Here is a 14,754-nt window from a genome sequence, read left to right on the forward strand (position 1 = left end):
GCCCGCCACCACTGGTAGGTTGCTCCTCTAAATTGGAATGCCGTGAAAGAAACCCCGCTGGAATCCACAATACCCATAGTACGAAGGATACGGTGACATTCCTCCAGAAAACCCTGAGCATCCTCTGCAGCTAAGCCGCTGAAAGTGGGAGGGTGGTACTTCTTGTACCTATCGAGCCTGAGCTGCTCCGCCTCTGAAACTGTTGTCCTAATCTCAGGCCGAACTGGGACAACTGGTTGCACTGGTATAACCTATGGGGCATGGTCAACTTAGGCCCGTGGTTCTGGAGTACGGGCGGCAGAAATATGTGCTCCTCCCCCGGCCTGAGATGTGGCAGGAGCAAGTGGAATTAACCCTGCCTGAGCTAGAGTTCCAAACATGCTCAAACACTGGGCAAGAGTCTCCTGAAGTGCAGGAGTAGTAACAGGTGTCTCAGGTGCCTGTTCTCAAACTGGAGCTACTGGTGGCTCTGGTGCAGCAGCTCGTGCAGGTACTCTGGCTGCACCATGTGGTCTTTCTCGGCCTCTGCCCTGACCCCGACCTCTTGCGGCTCCAATAGGGGGCGCGGGTGTCTGATCATCAGATCCAGTTGTGCGTGTCCTCACCATCTGTGAGAGAATAGAAAGACAATTGTTTAGGACTTTGAAATCAACAAAGGCGAACGATAAGGAATCAAAGAAGTGAATATTTCCTAACAGTTCCATAGCCTCTCGAAGATAAGTAAAGACGTCTCCATACCGATCTGCAAGACTCTACTAAACTTGCTTGTGACTCATAACACTTATGAACCTAGTGCTCTGATACCAACTTGTCACGACCCCAAATTCCCTCCGTAGGAGGTCGTGAAGGCACCTAGTCTCTGAGACTAGGTAAGCCTGTCAATGCGGAATAATCATAAATATCTAAAATAAATAAACTACAATTTAAATAATTACAACTCCCAAAACCCGGTAGAAATAAGTCACAAGCTTCTAAAAATTTATTCTCAATGTTTCTATGTATCAAGGTCTAAAGAAATATAAGGAAGCAACATAAAATGATAGAAGGGGACTCCGGAGTCTGCGGACGCTGGCAGATATACCTCGAAGTCTCCGTGCGCAGGTAACTCACTGATGTCTAGACTAGTAAGATGTACCTAGATCTGCACAAAAAGATGTGCAGAAGCGTAGTATGAGTACACCACAGCGGTACCCAGTAAGTGTCAAGCCTAACCTCGGTAGAGTAGTGACGAGGTCAGGTCAGGCCCTACTGGAGAATAGATAATACCATGAAAAAATATTTAAACAATTTAATAAGATAAAATGACTATGAAAATGAATCAAATAGTATGTCACATTTAATGACACCAAATAATTGCAAATAATATCTCATGGAATCAAAACAGAATTCCTTTCAACTTTATGAAAATCACAACAATTAATCGAAGGCAACTATGGCCATAAATCAATATCAACAAGGGCACTACTGAGGTACCGCCTCGTAGTCCCAAATCATAAATAAATTCACAATATCTCATTTTCTTATCTCACCGCGGGAGCCTTCACAATTTATTTTAAAGAAAATATTTTTTTCCCGAAGTAGCATCCCGCGTTTTAGCCATTATTATCACACCGCATGACTTCTAGTAGTTCCCCCTACTAGCCACGTGTATCAAGCCACCCTTATCTCACCGCATGCGTTTCAATATCCAGACCTTATACCACCGCATGCGTATCAATATCACAATATATCACAATTTGCACCTCAAGTGCCCAAATATTTCAATTTGCCAAAATAAATCAACGATATTTTTCACAATAAAGAGCTCACGGCTCATGCCAACATAAATCATCAATAATATTTTTCCCCAATAAAGAGCCCACGGCTCCATCACAATGAGTACAAAAATCTTACAAAAATATTCAGGAATAAATAATTTAGCAAAATAATATTTCAAAATCTTTAATACGTTGCTTCAATACCAAATTTAAAATGTCAAATACTTCATATTAATAATATTTAATTTAAAGAAAATCAATTTCAAATAATGCACAGAATAAAAGAAACCAAGTTTCAACCAAACAGGTAAAACAATTAGCAGGAAAAGGTCAAGCAAATTTAAAGTATACAAATCAAATCAATGATGAAGAATATAACAAGATTTAATAAATTAATTAATATGCAACAATGATCTTCAAAATTTAAAAACATAATCCTTCACATTTAGTCCGTGTACACACTCGTCACCTTGTGTACATGACTTTCATCACATTACAATTAATACCAATCCAAGAGAAAATTCCCCCCACACAAGGTTAGACAAGTCACTTACCTCGACTTGCTCCAATTTAACCAAGTAGTATGCTTTTTCCTCAATTTTTCGGTTCCGGTCGACTCGTATGTAGTCATAATTAATTCGATACAGTCAACAAAAATTATAGAATTAATTCTGTAAGAAAATACTATATTTTTCAATAAAAATCCGAAATTAACTAAAAAATAGCTCGTGGGGCCTACATCTCGGAATCCGGCGAAAGTTACGAAATATGAACGCCCATTCAACCACATAACCATACCAAAATGACTAAATTCCAATAACGATTCGACCCTAAAATCCTCAAATCTATCCAAGAGGGTTTTCAAATTTTTTCAACTTAAATCACCAATTAAATCTTAAAAATAATGATGGATTCGGGTAATCTAACCAAGATTGAGTTAAGAACACTTACCCCAATTTTTTTTCTTGAAAATATATTAAAAATCATCTTTGCTTTAGCTCCAAGTTGTTAAAAATGGCGAATGGGACGAAGCCCCCCTGTTTTTATAACTTACAGATCTGTCCAGGGTGACCTCGATCATGGGGTCCGATCCTGGACCTCGATCGTAGGAGTCCGATCATGGACCTCGGTCATGGCCTTCGATCATAGCTTCGATCATGGCCCTCGACCCTGGGGCTCAATCACAGCCATCGATCCTGGCTATCGATCCTGGGCCTTCGATCACTGGCCTTCGAGGTTGCCTTCGATTATGGCTCTCGAGCCTGCCTTCGATCATAGATCTCGAGCCTGCCTTCGATCCTCGGCTCGATTTCTGGGCTTGATTTCTGGACTCGATTTCTGGCCTTCGATTTTTGGGCTCGATTGCACAGTAGAAGAAAATTTGCAGCAGCTTTTGCAGCAGCTGTTTAAGTACCATTTTTGATCCATTAACCATCCGAAACTCACCCGAGGCCCTCGGGACCTCAACCAAATATACCAACAAGTTCTAAAATGTTATACGAACTTATTTGAAATCTCAAATCACATAAAACGACGCTAAAACCACGAATTATGCTCCAATTCAAGCTTAATGAAACTTAAATTTTCCAACTTCTACATTCGATGTCGAAACCTATCAAATCAAGTACGATTGGCCTCAAATTTTGTACACAAGTCATAAATGACATAACAGAGCTGTGAAAATTTTCAGAACTGGATTTCGACCCCGATATCAAAAAGTCAACTCCCCTGTCAAACTTCCAAACTTTAAATTCCTATTTTAGCCGTTTCAAGCCTAATTTCACTACGGACTTCCAAATAAAATTATGATCATGCTTCTAAGTCCAAAATCACCATACAGAGCTGTTGGAATCATCAAAATTCTATTCCGGGGTTGTTTGCACAAAATTCGACATCCGGTCACTATTTGAACTTATACTTTTAATTTTTCATCAAAATTCCATATCTCGGGCTAGGGACCTCGGAATTTGATTCCGGGCATATGCCCAAGTTTCAATATCACGATATGGACCTACCGGAAGTATCAAAATACTGATCCGAGTCCGTTTGCTCAAAATGTTGACCAAAGTCAACTCACTTGAGTTTTAAAGCTCTAATTCACATTTAATCCATTTTTCACATAAAGACTTTTTAGAAAATTTTATGGACTGCGCACGCAAGTCGAAGAATGATAAATAGTGCTTTTTGAGGTCTTAGAACACCGAATTAATTATTAAATTTAAAGATGATATTTTGGTCATCACATTCTACATGAGTAGTCAAGTTTTTATTTTTCTCCCTGGTTTTTAAGTTTCTTCCTCTTTTCTTAATGTTTTTTGTAATTGAATGAACGGTACTGATATCTATTTAATCCGAAAAAGTATTTGCTAAATAATTAAATATATAGAAATATCAAAAATTATCATTTGTTGAAATAATTAAAAAATGATGACAATTCGTTAAGAACAAATTTTGTCTATAAGTTAGAATATGTTTTTTTATTAAAATTAGGACACAAACGATGACATCTTTTTTTTTCATTGGTCAACGAAGAAAGTTGCATCTTGCTGAGCCTTAAGTTTTCTTTTTCTCATAAAAGGAAATATTTTGTTTCGGTTCTTCATGCTTATAGAATGCGTGAGCCCTATATATTATGACTTATTGCATAGAAGTTCAAAAACAGAAGGATTTAATATGCAAAATTTTAGTTGATTTTAAATTTCTAATTTTTAGAGAAATAATTTAATAATTATTTTATCTAACGTGAAAGATATTTTAAAGGGTAAAAATAAATAGATTTCATTGGAAAAAGTTATAATTTAACTATTTTTTTTAATATTTAGGGATTTAAAATTAACTACAATTTTAATTATTAAATTTTCCTTAATTATTTGAATTATGTTGAAAGTCCTAATATTTAGGATTTTAAAGGGCAGCCGGTGCACTAAGCTTCCACTATGCGCGGGGTCCGGGGAAAAGGCCGGATCATAAGGGTATATTGTACGCAGCCTTACCTTGTATTTCTGCTAATATTTAGGACTTTAAAATCGATTAAATTTTAGTTTATATAATCTTTTTCTTCTTTGACATCCCACAACCAGTGTGTATAATAGAACCTCTAAAGACGTACAAAAGAATGTAAAGACACAAAAAATTTTCTGGCTCAACAAAAGAATAGAGACGCTTAGCAATTGAAGAATATCTTCAATTTTAAGCTACTAAATTTTATTAAAATTTGAAAATTTAAGGAGCCTAGCAGGTGAAGAACAGAAAAGGAAATAATATTCATTAAACATGTCTTGAAATATAAACTTTTGTTCTTTGATGGATCAAAACTTCGAGTAATATGATGGATTATTAAAGAATATTAAATGTCAATTTGTTAGACTGACTTGACTTGTAAGAAAAGTAATCACCAAGATTGAAGAATAGAAAAAATAAATACAAAATTAATTAAATAAAATTTCATAGCTAATCGAGGGGCGCAATAAAATTGATGGTCTAAAGTCAAACTATAATAAGAGACCTTAAATTCTTTTCATGAAATTCATGTACTTACGAGAAAAATTAAAAAAAAATTAACTTTCCCGTTTTTGAATCAATCAAAAGAGATAAGAAAAATAGTTATTTTAGAAAAAGTGAATTGACATTGAAAATTTAAATCATTAGAAGTATAAAAATAAATATACGTAGAGGAGGGAAAATAACACTCGAAGAGGGAGATAAAAGTACTAAGTAATTAATAAGAGAAGAAAACTTTATCATAATTTATTCACTCATTCGAATAACCTTAACCAAATCCAAAAAAGCATATAATTTTAAAAATATTTTACCAAGGATAATCATACATACTATATGATATATATATATAACACTTAATACTTGGAATAGTATTTTTTTACACCAAGAACGCTCTTTATAAAGAGATATTAGATCAGATATAAAAATATAACATATCATAATTATCTTCGCACAATAAAATATATGTAAATACAAAAATTATATAATTAACCTACCTAAATTCTTATATTTTTGCAAGTTCAGAAGATATCTAATAACTCTGTATTCAACTATTTTGTCAATAACATTTATTTTTTAATTAAATGAATGTAGCACTATCTCGATGTCAATTTCTATTTCACATAATTATTTTTACTCTAAATTTTATACACTTATTTATTGATAGACGTGAAAAATATGTGCAACGCACGTACACTAAATCTAGTTGTTTTTAAAATTATGTAAATGTCACAAAAGAGTGTTTTTCTGACTTCATTGGTTGATTAATCCCACATCGGCAAATACTAACTGAGAATGACCAAAATGCTGCACAATAAAATATGGGTTGGGCTGATAGAGAAACATACTTACCTGGACGGGGTCAATGAGTGATCAATAAGGCTTATGGCCTAGGCTTGTGACCTCCATTGCACTTTGGAGGGGTGCTAGCATAAGGTCGGCCCAAGTGGTCGAGCCTACGTCATAATTTGTGGCAGTGGGGGCCTGCGTTCGCGCGTCCCCTACCCAATCCTCAGTCCAAACTCTTGGGTCTATAGCCCAGTTTCAGCTTGAGGTTGGCCCAAGCGAACACTATTTTCCTCTAGTCGCCACTGAAATCCCTGTGTATGTCCTTTGTTATTTAGAGGTTTGGATCTTGCAATTACATCAAATACAATGGGAGTTTGTCATTATGCTCCTTTTATTACACACATTTAACAACTCCTCACATAACAGTACATAGGAATCTAGGCTCTAATTGAGAAGATTCTTGCTTAATCAATACGAGCAACTTGTTATTACCCATTGAACTTATATTGTTAGATTGTATACCAACTCAAAGATGGGTTCCCATCACTTTTGTTTAATTATTTTAGCTGCCTCTCTATTTAAAGATGGGTTCGTGGATCTGCCAAATTCTTGTTTGATCTCACATACACTATAGTTATAGTTCCATTTATAACTAATTCTCTTATATAAGCATGCCTTAAGCTTATGTCTTGATTTCCCATTATATATTTTATTGAGAGCTACACACATAGTAGTCTCACTATCACAAAATATTGAAATGGCTGGCATAGGTTGTGGCCACAACTTTATATCTAGTAACATATTTCTTAGCCATTCCGCTTCTTTTCTAGCAGCTGCTAATGCAATAAATTCGAATTTCATAGTAGAATGAGAAATGCAAGTTTGTTTCTTGGATGCCCGACAAATGGCGCCACCCCCCAAGGTAAATATTCAACTTGAGTATTACTTGGATTGCTTGTAAACCTTGAAAGTTTACTAACGGCAAATACTATATCAGGCCACTGAAGCCATCCTTTTAGATTGAATAAAGTTACTAAGCTAGTCACCTCACCTCTCTTTCTTACACGCCCTTATTAGTAGTAGCCTAGTGCAGTGCATAACATACATCAAATTGCCAATTGCATTGAGCCATTGTTCTTCCAGTATTTTCAGTTAGTTTGATACTTGAATCATATGGAGTTTTAGACTCCACTATGCCGAGATGACTGAAATTGGTAAGAATCTTATCAATGTAATGAGTTTATGATAAAGTCACTCTCTTATCACTTCTTTGAACTTTGATACCTAAGATAGTATCTACTTCATTCAAATCTTTCATTTTAAAGACTGAAGTTAGATACTTCTTAGTTTCAGAAATTCCAAGCATGTCCGTACCAAAAATCAACATGTCGTCTGATAGTAGCAAACATGTTGTTGTAGGTGAAAGAAATAAAAGTAGACAAAACAAAAGAAAGAAAAATAAAAAAGAGATGAACTTATGATGTAAGCGCTTACATCGGCATTCTTATGATGTATGCGCTTATATCGGCATTCGTATGATGTAAGCGCTTACATCGGCATTCTTTTGATGTAAGCACTTACCTCGGCAGGGCATTCAAATGCCTATAAAAGGGGTATGCATTTTCATTTGCAAATCATCCCTCAACTTCTTCTTTCTCTCTTCAATTAATAAAAAGCTATTCTTTGTGTGGCCGTGGAGTAGGCAAAATTGCTGAACCACGTAAATATTGTATTGTCTTGTCTTGTCTTGTGCAATTTATTGCTTTTCTCTTTCAAATATTTTTCCCTTCTATTATCCTAACACGTTTCCCAATAACTGGTATCAGAGCACAGACAATGTAATTCTGGTAGAAAAGTACGTTATCGGTACAGGTACTATTCACAAGAATAGTGCGACATTATTGATCATCGTTACTATTCACATGCACTATTCACATAAATTAGTTTTGTGAAAAATGGCATCGGAAGAAGGGAAGGTTAATATTGACAAGTTCAATGGTAAATATTTTGGATTCTGAAAAATGCAAATAGAGGATTATTTGTACCAGAAAAACGTACACTTACCTCTAACTAAGGTAAAACCAGAGAATATGGCCAAAGCGGATTGGGATCTATTAGATCGCCAAGCTCTTCGTGCGATTCGTTAGACGCTAACACGAAATGTGGCGTTTAACATCATTAACGAGAAGACCACTGCATGTCTGATGAAGGCGTTATCAAATATGTACGAGAAGCCATCTACTTCAAATAAAGTCTGTTTGATGCGTCGATTGTTTAACTTAAAGATGACAGAAGGTGGATCTGTCACAGAACATATCAATGAGTTTAATGTAATATTAACTCAGTTGAGTTCTGTCAATATAATATTCGATGACGAAGTCAGGGCATTGATACTACTATCATCTCTACCGGAGTATTGGTCTGCAACAGTAACTGCAGTTAGCAGTTCATCGGGAAGTACCAAACTCAAATTGGATGATATTAGGAACTTGGTTCTAAGCGAAGATATTCGCTAGAAAGAATCAAGTGATTCCCCAGGATCTGCTTTGAATACCGAAAGCAGGGGAAGAAATAGCCAAAGAGGACAAAGTCATGGTCGTGGCAGATCAATGTCCAGGAGAAGAGGGCAATTCAAAATTTGCAAAGACATTATGTGTTGGAATTGCGATAAAAAGGGTCACTACAGTAGTTAGTGATGATAATTCAGCAAATGCAATTGCTGAACAAGTCAGTGATGCACTAGTTTGTTGTACAGGCAGTCCAGCCGAATCTTGGATTCTCGACTCAAGTGCATCCTTTCACTCTACATCATGCAAAGAATTATTGCATAATTATATTGCTGGAAAATTTGGAAAGGTTTATCTAGCAGACGGCGAACCTCTAGACATTATCGGGAAATGTGAAGTTCATATAAAGGCTTCACAAGGCACGCTATGGAAATTGCAAAATGTCTGACATGTTCCTGGCCTCAAGAAAAATCTGATGTCTATGGGTCAGATTGACAGTGAAGGATATACAACAACATTTGGTAACAGATCGTGGAAGATAACCAAAGGAAATTTGGTTGTGGCACGAGGCTTTAAGAAGGGAACACTGTATGCAACTGCAATACAGAAAGATACTATAGCAACAGTTGATCATGGTCGTGATACAACATTGTGACACCGAAGGCTCGGGCATATGAGTGAGAAGGGAATGAAGTTGTTGGCATCTAAAGAAAAGTTGCCAAACCTAAAGCATATTGAATTAGGTTTGTGCGAAGATTGCATTTACGGGAAACAAAAGAGAGTTAGTTTCTCAAAGGTGGGAAGAACGCCAAAGAAAGAGAAGCTGGAACTAGTGCATACAAATGTGTGGGAACCAGCACTTGTAACTTCTCTGGGAGGCTCACGCTATTATGTCACCTTCATTGATGATTCCACAAGAAAGGTATGGGTTTATTTTCTGAAAAATAAATCTCATGTGTTTGTTATCTTTAAAAGATGGAAAGCTAAAGTTGAAAATCAGACAAGTCTAAAGTTAAAATGTCTGAAGTCTGACAATGGAGGAGAGTATGATAGTCAAGAGTTTAAAGCATTATGCTCTGAGAATGGGATCAGATTGATCAAGACAATTTTTGGAACACTGGAACAAAATGGCGCTGCTGAGAGGATGAACAGAACCCTGAATGAACGAGCCAAAAGTATGAGAATACATTCTGGATTGCCGAATTATTTTTGGGCTGAGGCTGTTAACACGGAATCTTACCTCATAAACAGGGGACCCTCTGTACCGCTGGATTTTGAAATTCCTGAAGAGGTATGGACAGGAAAGGAGGTAACTCTCTCACATATGAAAATTTTTGGTTGTGTTGCTTATGTGCATGTAAACTCTAATGGTAGAGATAAGCTTGATCCTAAGGCCAAGAAATATTTCTTTATTGGCTATGATAATGATAATTTTGGTTATCGATTTTGGGATGATCAGAATAGAAAGATCCTAAGACACATGAATGTCACATTTAATGAAAATGTGATGTACAAAGACAAGCTTGAAGTAGAACCAACCAGCACCAGAAGACAGACATCTGAAATAGTTGAGTTAGAAGAAATCTCAGAAAATGAAGTGGCCAGAGAGACTACAACTAGATCTGAAATTGAAGATGCCGAACCAGAAGCCGAATCTGGATCAGAATCAGAATAAAAAATAGAAATAGATGGAGAACCAGATCTGGAGTGAGGACTTGAATCAAATTCGGGATCGGTTAATCCTGAACCTACATTAAGGAGATCTAAAAGAGTCACGAATGCTCCAAATAGGTTAACTCTCTCTCTCCACTATTTACTTCTGACTGATGCTGGAGAACCAGAGCATCTTGTTGAAGCAATGCAGGTGATAAGCTCTGATAAGTGGAAGCTAGCCATGAAAGAAGAGATTAATTCTCTTCAAAAGAATAAATCATGGATACTTACAGAGTTACCAAAAGGAAAAAAGGCATTGCAAAATAAGTGGGTGTACAGGGTTAAGGAAGAGCATGATGGTAAGAAGAGATACAAAGCACGATTAATAGTAAAAGGCTTTCAGCAGAAGGAAGGGATTGACTACACCGAGATCTTCTCTCCTGTATTAAAATTAACTACTATCAGGTTGGTGCTAAGTATCGTAGCTGCAAAAAATTTGCATTTGGAGCAGCTAGATGTTAAAACTGCTTTCTTGCATGGTGACCTTGAAGAAGACATCTACATAAAGCAACCTAAAGGTTTTCAAGTTTCTGGTAAAGAAAACCTTGTGTGTAAGTTGCAGAAGAGTTTATATGGTTTGAAATAAGCACCCCGATAATGGTACAAGAAATTTAATGGATTCATGCATAATAATGGTTTCACACGATGTGCGATGGACCATTGCTGTTATATCAAAAATCTTGATAAATCCTATATCATTTTACTGTTGTACGTTGATGATATGCTAATTGCAGGATTTAGCATAAATGAGATCAACAGGGTTAGGTAACAACTGGCGGAGGAGTTTGAAATGAAAGACTTAGGAACAGCTAAGCAAATGCTTAGGATGAGGATTAGTAAAAACAGGTCAGAAGGAACCTTAAGATTGTCTCAAGAAAAGTACATACAAAAGGTACTAAGCAGGTTCAGTCTTCATGATGCAAAGAGCAGAAGCACTCCACTCGGAAGCCATTTTAATCTGTCGAAAGACCAATCACCTATGACAAATGAAAAACGGAAGTACATGTCCAAAGATCCATATGCTTCAATAGTAGGAAGTTTCATGTATGTTATGGTTTGCACTAGACCTGACATAGCCCATGCAGTTGGAGTTGTTAGTAGATACATGTCAAATCCAGAAAATGAGCATTGGGAAGGTGTAAAATGGATATTGCGATATTCAAAGGCACCTCAGGTATGGCACTTTATTTTAAAAGGAGCAATATTATCTTACAAGGTTTTGCTGATGCAAATTTAGGCGGCGATCTGGATAGTCAAAAAAGTACCACATGCTACGTGTTCACCTTGGGTGGTACTGTTGTTAGTTGGATGTCCAGACTTCAGAAAAGTGTTTCTCTATCTATCACTGAAGCAGAGTACATGACAATCTCAGAAGCTGGAAAAGAGATGATTTGGCTTAAGAATTTCCTTAAAGAGCAGGACAATTGTGAGCTTTTCAGCGATAGCCCTCGTGCAATTCATCTTTCCAAGAATCCAGTATTTCATGCAAGATCGAATCATATACAGTTAAGGTATCATCATATCCGAGAGTTGATAAGTGAAGAAACTCTTTCCCTGTAGAAGATACCAGGATCAAAGAACCCGTCAGACATGTTGACCAAAGTTGTCGGTGTTGACAAACTGAGGTTGTGCACTGCCTCAGTTAGCCTTCAAGACTGATAGCATAAGGCGCCACCAGAGAATAACAAATATTTTTTTTTTATTTTCTTTCTTGATGTAACATAGGTTTGAGGATAAACTTATGATGTAAGCACTTACATTGGCATTCTTATGATGTAAGCGCTTACATCAGCATTTCTATGATGTAAGCGCTTACCTCGCTAGGGCATTCAAATTCCTATAAAAGGGTATGCATTTTTATTTGCAAATCATCCCTCAACTTCTTATTTCTCTCTTCAATTAATAAAGAGCTATTCTTTGTGTGGCCGTGGAGTAGGCAAAATTGCCGAACCACATAAATCTTGTCTTGTCTTTCTTATACAATTTATTACTTTTCTCTTTTAAATATTTTTTCCTTCTATTAGCCTGACACGTTTTCCAACATCGTCGACATAAAGACAATTAACAACTCCATAATCTACTGTAAACTTAGAGTAAATACATTTGTTTGCCTGATTATGTACGAAACCATTTGATAATATTATACTATCAAGCTTTTCATGCCACTATTTTGGTGCTTGTTTCAAGCCATAGAGAGACTTTATAAGCTTATAAACTTTATGTTCATTACCAGGAAAAAAAATTATTTAGGTTGTTTCATATAAATTTCTTCACTTAAATTTTCATTTAAGAAAGCAGTTCTAACATCTATTTGTTGTACATATAGATCATATGTTGACAAAAGTACTCTAATAGATGTTATTCTTGCAACTGGAGCATATGTATCAAAGTAGTCAACGCCTTCCTTTTGCGTGAAGCCTTTTGCAACTAGTCTTGCTTTGAAGGTTTTTATAGAACCGTCTGTATTATATTTTCTCATGAATAACCATTTACAACCTATAGGTTTAGATCCAGCAGACAAATAAACTAAAATCCAAGTGTTGTTGGACACTATTGAGTCCATTTCATCATTGATCGCCTCTTTTCAAAAATCAACATCTCTTGAAGATATGGCTTCTTTGTATGTTCTAGGATCTTCTTCTATACTAAACAAAATAGGTATCTGATTACAGACTTTAGTTCTATCTCCCTTCACTAGAAAAACTATAGATTTCGAAGATATAAAATTTGGATCAAGAGTTTTTTCTTTTCTAACTCTTTGGCTTCATCTAGGCTCTAATTGAACATTGTCACTTTTCCTTTTATTTAAAAACATTTTAAAATGTGACATCTTTGTGTATCATGTCTACTTTGACCTTGTGCAATCAACTTCTCATCTACAATATAATTAATGAATCTATTTTCTAAAAATTCAACATGAATAGATTCTACAACAACATTAGATTCTAGATCAAGCAATCTATATGCTTTCGAATTTTGTGCATATCCAACAAAAATACTTTTTATTCCTCTAGGTCCCAATTTTGTTCTTTGATGATCAGGAACTCTATAAAAGGATATACACCCCCACACTTTAAAATAATACTATATGTTAGTTTTTCTACCATTCCAAAGTTCATAAGGTAAAATATGAACACTTTTTGAAGGCATTCTATTTAATATATGACAAGCAGTAAGTAGTGCTTCACCCCTCAGATTGTGCGGTAAATGTGCATTTAATAACATAGAATTAATCATGTCTACTAAAGTCCTATTTTTCCTTTCCACCAATCCATTTTGTTGTGGTGTATAATGTGCACTCTTTGATGTATTATTCCATGCTCTTCACAGAAATTACTAAATTCAGTAGGAAAGTATTCTCCTCCTTTATCACTTCGAATAATTTTATTTTCCTACTCTTTTGATTTTCCACAACTGGCTTATATTTCTTAAACTTTAGAAATGCTTCATCTTTTGTTCTAAGTAGATAAACATGTGTGAATCTAGAGAAATCATCTATAAAAGTGGTAAAGTATCTTTTACATCCTCTAGTTAATTCTCCATTTAATTGACATAAGTTAGAATGCACTAAATGTAATAATTCTATAAATCTTTCAACTTTACGAAATGGTTTCTTAGTCATTTTCGCTTGTAAACATATTTTACACTTTCTTCCATGTTCAGTTTTGTAAGTGATATGACCATTTTTGGACATATAATTTAAAGAACCAAAATTTAAATGGCCTAATCTAGCATGCCATAAATTAGAATCAGACACAACGGTATAAGCAGAAGCACAATTTATTGCATTAACACTTAGTTTGAACATGCCATCACAATGGTACCCATTTCCTACAAACAGACCACTCTTAAACACAATTACATGATCAGACTCAATTACATTTTTGAAACCTCTCTTAGAAAGTAAACTAGAAAAAATCAAGTTTTTCATAATTTAAGAAACATGGAACACGTTCAGAAGAGTCAACTTCTATCTAGATGTAAAGTTGATTTCAACTGTTCCTTTTCCTGCAACTTCGGCTGTAACATGATTGCTCATCAGCACCTTTTCAGAATCTTTAACTTCCAAATAAGTCTTGAACATATTCTTGTAGTGATAGACATGAATTGTTGCACCAGAATCCAACCACCAGTCTTGATTCTTTGTGATTGTTGCAGCCATGTTCAACTCTTTAACCATCTCAGTTGGTATAGCAGAAATCATAGCCACCATCCCTTGTGAAGAACTTTCTACTGTGTTTACCTTCTCTGAATTTCTTGAATTTCCAGATTTTCCAACATCTCCTAAATGAAAATTTATTCCTGCTTTCTTAAACCTGCAGTCTCGAATCTTATGGCCTTTCTTTCCACAATGATAACAATTCATATTGTTTCTCTTTTTATTAAGAGACTTCTTTGAAACTTTTAGATTTTTATTTTTGTTTCCCGACTTATTCTGACTACAATATTAACTGTAGAACTAGAGGCGTGAACAATTTTATCACGAGCAC

The 14,754-nt window shown here is 35.6% G+C and overlaps 1 non-coding gene across 1 annotated transcript; it reads left to right on the forward strand.

The window, feature by feature from the left end:
• The first annotated feature begins 6,099 nt into the window (after positions 1 to 6,099).
• LOC142173038 (U1 spliceosomal RNA) lies at positions 6,100 to 6,260 on the forward strand. The gene has a single exon (XR_012702472.1). It is a non-coding gene; the product is annotated as a U1 spliceosomal RNA (small nuclear RNA).
• The last annotated feature ends 8,494 nt before the right edge of the window (positions 6,261 to 14,754 follow it).

This window comes from Nicotiana tabacum, chromosome 18, assembly GCF_000715075.1.
Source record: "Nicotiana tabacum cultivar K326 chromosome 18, ASM71507v2, whole genome shotgun sequence".
NCBI classification, from domain to species: Eukaryota; Viridiplantae; Streptophyta; class Magnoliopsida; order Solanales; family Solanaceae; genus Nicotiana; species Nicotiana tabacum.